At 44.3% G+C, this 8,333-nt stretch overlaps 1 long non-coding RNA gene across 2 annotated transcripts; it reads left to right on the top strand.

Annotated features, from left to right (window-relative positions):
• Positions 1–2,398: 2,398 nt before the first annotated feature.
• Positions 2,399–7,593, top strand: LOC125933952 (uncharacterized). Of its 2 annotated transcripts, none has more exons than XR_007461167.1 (4): positions 2,399–2,533; positions 2,872–3,049; positions 5,187–5,349; positions 6,783–7,593. It is a non-coding gene; the product is annotated as an uncharacterized LOC125933952 (long non-coding RNA). The 2 variants fall into 2 exon arrangements; XR_007461168.1 differs by lacking the exon at positions 2,399–2,533 and adding an exon at positions 2,706–2,794 and having other exon boundaries at positions 2,868–3,049.
• The last annotated feature ends 740 nt before the right edge of the window (positions 7,594–8,333 follow it).

Here is an 8,333-nt window from a genome sequence, read left to right as displayed (position 1 = left end):
CTCTTAATTCTGGAGTTTGAACAGTTATTCTAGTTTCCTTGACTATAGGGCTTCTTCTTCCCACCCTCTGACAGCTGTTATAACTCATACAAAATAGAAGACCTCCATGACATTTATTGGCAGTCACATGTCCACCGCCCCTGTTCAGAGACCAACCCCCCTCCCATCTAGCCAAAGTCTCTAGATGAATTCTTGACCCCTTGGCTTCCCTGCATCTCCTTCCTCTTCCTGGCATTTTCTTCTTATCAACATCTTGCTAGACATTCCTTCACCCCAAATCTATTTATTCTGCAAAATGGTCTCTGAATGACAGGTTAACAGACTACAAGTATATAGCCCTACTCCCAACCCTTATCAGTGATCATCTGTATCAGACTCGTGGCACACGCATTTACAACCTTGTTTTTAAGTTAATTCGGGCACATTATGACCAGTGCAGATTGTGCCGCCTCGGAACCCACAGACCACCCTGACTTGATTTTTGCAAGGTACTTCACACAGCCAGCCTTGCAGTGAATGTCCGTCGACCGCATGAGCAAAGCTGGGAGAGATGAAGACTCAGGCAGACGCTCACCAAAGAAGCATCTAAACGGTGAATGATTACCAACGCAACAACACGCCGTTCTTCCTCTGACCTGTGACATTGTTCTGGAAGTCAAGATCCTCTGGTCACTGAGTAATCAGATGTATGGATTTACTCCCTTGAGCTGTACTTGAGAAGAACTTTGATCGTTACACTCACAGCAGAGACGAAAACAGATTTGACTCCAGCTCACTCCAGTAGTTTGCAAAGAGGCAGGCTTCACAGACACCCTTTGGTCACAAAAATGGGCATCGTTGCTCAAAATAGTGTTTAAATTTTCACTTCAGAGTGCTTAGAAGTAACCCAGGGTGAGTATGTTTATCTCAGGGTGACAATTGGATTTTGTAAACGGAACTGTGCTTTTGGTCTCTCTTACATGGCGGGATGTTATAGGAACAGAGCCATAGGATTTCAGTGAGTGCTGTTCGCACGTTCGGCCAGCTAGATTGTTCTTGAGTGGCTCCAACACAGACCACTTGGGTACAAAGGGTCAAACACAGTCCAAACAAATGCTTGACAATAATAGGTACAAAGGGCCTCGTGTCCTTGGTGAATGATTAATCATAAGCTATCATAAACAAAAGTGTTCTATACATTTGATAAACAGGTTTGTAAAAGAGTACAGGAAATACAGAAGAAAGTCACAGCTTTCAAAATTCAGTGCCAGCCATAGGTAGCTGGGCAATATTTGGGGGCATTAATCTTTTTGAGGATTCTCATCAACACTTTGAGTCAGGCTAGGGTGACTACGTCTGCGGCCCCAAGTGGGTAACATAAATGCGTCCGTAATCAACATGCACCCTGAGCATTCTCACGTAATTCTTTCTTTCTGTTCTCCATTCAGTAGATTATTTTATGCATATTCACTCCCAGAAGCCGCTGTAAGGGGACATCACTTTTTTGCACCTATATATTTCCTCTGCTTGTGAGAATCAGGGAGCAATTAACCATGACCACCACCAAGATGAAAAGGCTGCTAAACCCTCCTCACAAAAATAAAAGGGAAACACTGCCACGTATGGAGAATAGTCGAAGGATAAAATGAGACTGTAAAAAAAAAAAAAAGAAAAGAAAAAAGGGAAAAGATGGATGTTTTTTTGCAGATGTGTGGAATGCATAGAGCCAAACACACGTGGCCCTCCCAAGTAGCCTGCTTGGAAGATTGCACAAATCTTTTCCAACTTCCCAATAACTTTGCTGTAGCTCAGAACACTTCTGAAGTTTACCTGCTAGAGCTTATATTGAGGCTCACTTTGTAAGTCACGTAAGAAAACGGTTTGGTCCCTCAACGAGAGGGTCAACCTCGGTAGGGGCAGGGTTATGAACACCTTTCTTGGTCCAGAAGAGTGGGAAGTGAGCCCACTGTACTGGCAAAGAAATGATTGCAGAAGGAAATCACAGGCCAACCAGGAGTTGGGCAGGCCTCAGGGACTAACGGAAATTATAGCGAAAATGCGAAAGGAATGGGGTCTGGTGATGATCCTGCTTTTGGGCGACTGGTCAGTCCGTCCAATGGAAATGCTTGAGAAATGGCTCTGAGCCTCCTCAGTCCCTGGTGGAGGAGAGGACAGGTGCACCTGTCAGCTCCTTCTCCTGCCACACTTCCCTCTCCCCCAACACCACGGCCCATGCCTCACGCTTGTATGGACAATAAAACCAAACAACGCAAACAACACAACACATTACTTCCAGAACCTTTTGGTCGTGAAGGGCAGCATGGCTGGTTGACCCACAGAAAGCAAAGGGAAGGCAGAAAATATAGCCCCAAATGTCGTCTACATTCTTTCTTTCGTATGTCACAACCATTTAAAACAAATTTTAGAACCTTTATTCTCTTCCTTCTCCTCTCAAGAAGACAGGTCTGTAGGATCCATAAACGGAGTTTCTCATGGATTCATGTTGTCTATACTTTATGTCATGGCCTCTCCTGTAGGCAAGAGCCCTGAATGAGTATGTCCCCCCCGGCCTGTCCCAGGATGCTCCACTCCTGCACTGGCCTCCTCCCGTGGTAAGTGATGGTGCTTGGTTCTCTTCTGCACTCTAGGGCAGGGTCATGGAGACCATAGCCAAGGGATATTACACATTCTATGATTTTATTACCATTTTGTATCAAATTCACTTTATCCTATTCTTTTAAGAGGGCCTCCAATCCTCTGGAATTCTGTTGGAGAGAAATCTCAACCCCCCAAAGTGGTATAAGGATTAAAGGAGGTAATGTGTGGAACTTGTATGTGCAGGGCTGGGGCATGGTGGGAACTCATTTGATGAATTATTTGTCCTTCAGAAAGCTCCGGCAAGCATCGAGAGGTGGACCTCACTGATCAGAAGTTTGTCCCTATAACTTCTACCCACTGATTCCAGATGTATTGCGGCAACCACATGAAACCAGGATGACCCTTGAACAGCTCTCCGTGTCTACTTTTATCCATGCCCAACAGCCTTATTTTCGATGGTTTTTCCTAAGAGGTGAGTGTTCTTCTCCTCTTATGTTCCAGTTTCTTTTTACATGCCAGACGAGTATTTTGAAATGACCTTTCTGCTGGATATGCTAGAGTACACGTTCGTCAAATCATCAAGCTGTAAGCCTTAAATATATACAGCTTTCCGACTGTCAACTCTATCTCAATAAGGCTGGGAAATAATTTTCACATCCGTCTCCTACGGTGACACTGTTTTAGAATTTATTTTTTATAAATGCATGCTTCCCTTTCTTAAACGTTCTCGAGCTAAACTTTATCCTAATTGGTGTTGGCGATAGGAGCAAATCTGTACTGAATTCTCGTTGCCGGCCACACGCTGTTGAGTAGCCTGTTTCCCTCCCATCAGTCTCTAAGGTAGCACACTTAGCGCCAGCAGTTTGCAAACGAAAACCACAATCAAGTCCCCCCGCAGGCACGTCTGAAATCCCCCCAAGGTCACCTGGGAGGAGAAGGATAAAGCCAGATTCAAACCTAGATTCAGACCCAGACCTGCCAGAGCCCATACTCCCTTCTGCATTCCTCTCTGTCTTTCTGGTTCTCCTTTTGATTCTGAATATGGCTGCAAGGTCCTTTGTGTTGCCTGTTTACACTCTGTGAGTCTAGCTTGTTGGAACTTCAGCCTCGTGGCAGTACTTTTGGAGCCCCACCTCTCTCTGCTATCCTTATCTTTGGTTAGATGCCCATCTTTTAAAATTATGTCCGGGAACTTCGAAACACCCGTGCCTGTAGATTATCTCTCTGACCACACCAGTCAGTCAAACCTCCTGTTGTCAGGTATGTTCCCTTTTCTTCATTTGAATTGGGATTCCCTTTCGAGGGATCTCCTTACCTTTTCTCAGAAAGCTTGTTGATGCCATGGTTGTATGTGTGACTTTGGAAAACCTTTGCTCTTTGTCTCTGTCCCCCAGCGTACTTGTTTCTTCCCCTTTTTCCATTAGTAGTCAACATCAAAGCCTTTTCCATTTCAAGCTCCCAGGTCATATGGTCTCTGTCACAGCTGCTCAAATCTGCTGTTGTGTTGCAAAAGCAGCCAGAAGCAACGTGTAAATGAATGGGCAAGCCGTGTTCCAATAAAACTTTATTCATAAAAGTGTTTGGCGTTCAGGATTTGCCGGTAGGCTAGAGTTGGACCCCCCTGCCTTAGACTATAAAATTTCCGTTGGAAAATCAAAGCTTTGATCTAATATGAAACCATTGTGGATTTATGATTAAGTTCACCGTAAAAACCAAACTCCTTTCCCATTAAAATAGCTCCTTTCCTAGATTTCCCTATTTCTGGCAACGACAGCCACATTTTCCTACTCATACACATTTAAAAATGTAGAGCTGAATATTTGATTCCTCCTTTCCGTTCACTGCCATATATCCCACATCTGTGTGTTTCCATTCTGCTAGCTGCTGGGACTTTATCACTTCGCATCTGTATTTGTACTCTTGGCTTTGAACCGATAGACCTGCCTTCAGTTTTTCTCCCCAACTCGTCCTTACCATGGCTTTTGGATAATTATTTTGAAAATATTGCCTTTAACAATTCTTTACTCTTCAGCCTTGAAAACCTACCAGACTCTGACCTCAGTCTGCCTTTCTCCTTCTCTTACTCTGCACAGGCACACTAATGCTGCTGCTTGCTTTCTTGTTCAACGCTCTGTTGAGGTGGGGCTGACATTTAAAAAAGCTATGTTTATGTAATGTATAGAACTCTAAGCAAAACCATTGTCACCGTGTCACCACCAGGGCCATAGACAGATACATCATCTCCCAAATTTCCCTTCTGTCTCCATTAGTATTCTTATCATCATCATCATCGTCAGTGTGTGTGTATGTGTGTGTGTTTGTGTGTGTGTGTGTGTGTGTGTGTATGTGTCTAGTAAGAACGCTTAAAATAGGAGCTACCCTCTTAGCAAATTTTAAGTATACAGAACAGTATTGTCAACCACAGGCACCATGCTGGACAGTAGCTCGCCAGAGCTTTTTATCTTGCAGAACTGAAGCTTCGTACCTTTGACCCTCACCTACCCATTTCCCCCGCCCCCAGCCCTTGTCAACCACTTTTCTGTTCTCTGCTTCTCTGAGTTTGATTGCATAAAATTTGTCTTTTATTTTTTTGTGTGTTTTTGTTTTAGAGACAGAGCACGAACAGGGGAGAGGGGCAGAGGGGGAGAGAGAGAATCTGAAGCAGGCCGGACGCCCAGTGCCCAGACCAACACGGGGCTCAGTCTCCCAACCTGGGGATCGTGACCTGAGCCAAAACCAAGAGTCGGATGCTCAACCAACTGAGCCACCCAGGTGCCCTGAGTTTGATTATTTTAGATTCAACCTGTAAGTGAGCTCACATGCTATTGCCCTTTCTGTGTCTGGCTTATTTCACTCAGCCGACTGTTCTCCACGTCCCTCTCTGTTGTTGCAAATGGTAGGATTTCCTTTCTTTTTAACCAACGGCTGAGTAACATTCCATTGAATGTGCACACCACAGTTTTTAATCCATTCCTCCGTGGATGGACACTTAGGTAATTTCCACGTCTCGGCCCTGGTGGATAACGTGGCAGTGAACTTAAGGGCAGACGTTTCAAGATCGGGATTTCACCGCAAAATAAAAAGACAACATACAATTGGGGAAAATATTTGCAATGCATATATCTGGCGAGGGGTTGATATACAAATTATAAAAGGACCTCACACGACTCAGTAGCAGGGGAACAAATGTTATTTTCCTCTGCTAGGGAGCCTGCCTTGCTGCATTCTCCTGCTCCTGTTCTTTCGCCCACTCTATTTCCTCTGTTCAGAATACCGTTTTATCTGGGAAACACCCATCCACATTGTCTCCGCTTTCAAAAGGAGAGCTCGGCTCTTACCTTTTCCATGACGCCTTCTTTGTCTCCTCTATCCCATAACGCTGTCTCCAGCGTTCCTTGTAGGGCAGGCTGTCTCTAAGGATCATCTGTCGCCTAGTCATACCCTGCTTTGCATCGTTTTCTACTGTTTTGGAAGAGTTTGCTTTCTCTCTCTAATTAAAGCCCCATTTGCCAAGGTCAGCGGTGTGTCCGACCATGCCGGATGTCGTATTGACGGGGGAGTCACTCGACATCTTTGTTGAATATATGAATGAATAGATGAATGAATGAATGGATGGATGCATGAATGAATGAATACTGATATTCTTTCCTGCCCCCAGTCTCCTGTCTTATCTCTTATCAGCTATTGGATTTCAATGTGAGGTAGCTCGAGAAAAGAAAGTTAAATGAATTAATCCTTATAGGCCATCCCCAATTTTCAAATTAGCTGTGTTTTAGATGTTCATTTGTCAACAGAGAGCCAAAATTCAAAGGACTGTATCATAGAGACGCTATTCAAACCAGAGGTTATAATAGGATCCCAGATTGCTACATCCAAGGCCATTGTTTTATAAGTGGTTTGAAATCCAGGCAGATGAAAAGGCACACATAACAAAACAGTGCTGTGCAAGGCCCCTGATTAAAACAAAAACGAATTAGAGTATTTCCCTCTCTATTTTGGGGGGGGGGGATGGGGTTGGAGAAGGAATAATCATGCTTAGGATAAAGCAGATTTTATTATAGGAAAATAAAATGATAGGCAATTTCATGGATTTGATAAAGGGGGCCTTTATGTTGCTTTAAAGATACTAGATGTTGATAAAAAAAAGTGTTTTTCCCCCAAATATACAATTTCCTTCGAAATTAATGGCTTTCATTTTCTTTTAGACGTAGGATTATCGTCGCCACGGCTTTTATGTGTATCAGCTTTAACTGAAATCTTTTTGTTCTGGATCAGAAACAGAATGAAAATGTTCATGAAGCATAGAATGCATAAACGAACGCCGTCTGCTTCTTACAGCCTGTAAAACATTTTTAATGTAAAATATTTTGAAAAAAATAAAAGAAGAGAAACGTTTCATATCATGGGAAAAGATACCGAACTTGAATTTCAGTGCCCATAAACCAAGTTTTATCAGAACACGACCAGGATCACGTGTTGACAGACCGGCTGCGGCTGCCTTTCCCGCTACGATGCCAGAGTCGAGGAGTTAGACAGGGACCCGTTTTTTCAGAAATGTTTGCGGACCCCTGCTGTGTGGCCATGGGGTTGGTGAACAAGGAGACTTTCATAAATACAATGTGGAGAGAAAAGAGCTAGCCTCCAGAGTGCTTGCCTGTAACCCGCGCAAAATTAATCTACGGGGAGAGGAGTCTGAAGGCAGCGACCTCTGTGGGGAGGGGGGCAGTGAATGGGTTTCCTGAACTAGGGGGCATTTTCTGGGTGCTGGAAGGATCTGCTTCTTGATGTAGGCTCTGGATACACGGATGGGTTCCCCAAAATTCACTGGACACTTAAACGATTTGTTCTCTTTCCTGCATCCGTGTTAGACCTCGATCTTAAAGTTTACTTTAAAATTTAAAGAAAGAGTGGTGTCTGGGGGGCTCAGTTAAGTGTCAGCCTTTTGAGTTCAGCTCAGGTCATGATCTTATGGTTTGAGGGTTCAAGCCCTGCATCTGGCTCTGCACTGACAGTGCAGAGCCTGCTTGGTATACTCTCTCTCTCTCTCTTTTCCTCTCCCCCACTGGTGCTCTCTCAAAATAAATAAACAAACTTAAAAAAAAAACTTAAAAAAAAATGAAACAGGAACACCTGGGTGGCTCAGTCAGTTAAGCGTCCAACTTCGGCTCAGGTCATGGTCTCATGGTTCGTGGGTTCGAGCCCTGCATCGGGCTCTGTGCTGATAGCTCGGAGCCTGGAATCTGCTTCAGATTCTGTGTCTCCCTCTCTCTCTGCCCCTCCCCTATTCATGCTGTTTCTCTCTCTCTCTCTCAAAAATAAAACATGAAAAAAATAAAAAAAATATGGGGCGCCTGGGTGGCTCAGTCGGTTGAGCGTCTGACTTCGGCTCAGGGCACGATCTCGTGGTCCGTGAGTTCGAGCCCCATGTCAGGCTCTGTGCTGATAGATCAGAGCCTGGACCCTGTTTCAGATTCTGTATCTCCCTCTCTCTCTGACCCTCCCCTGTTCATGCTCTGTCTCTCTCTCTCTGTCAAAAATAAATAAACGTTAAAAAAAAATAAAATAAAATTTAAGGAAAGAGTCAAGGAAGAGCAAAAAAAAAAAAAAAAAAAAAGAACGATAAGACAAAGAAGTGAAAGTAGAGGAAGGAGCAGAAGGGCAGCCCCCCTTGGTGTGGCCATTGCTGTCACCCCAGGGCCGGGGGCAGGTGATCCTGTCTCTGTTTGATCGGAAAGGAAACCGAGGCTGAGAAAGAC

This window comes from Panthera uncia (assembly GCF_023721935.1).
Source record: "Panthera uncia isolate 11264 chromosome A1 unlocalized genomic scaffold, Puncia_PCG_1.0 HiC_scaffold_16, whole genome shotgun sequence".
Taxonomy (NCBI): domain Eukaryota; kingdom Metazoa; phylum Chordata; class Mammalia; order Carnivora; family Felidae; genus Panthera; species Panthera uncia.
This window is presented reverse-complemented; position numbering and strand designations above follow the sequence as displayed.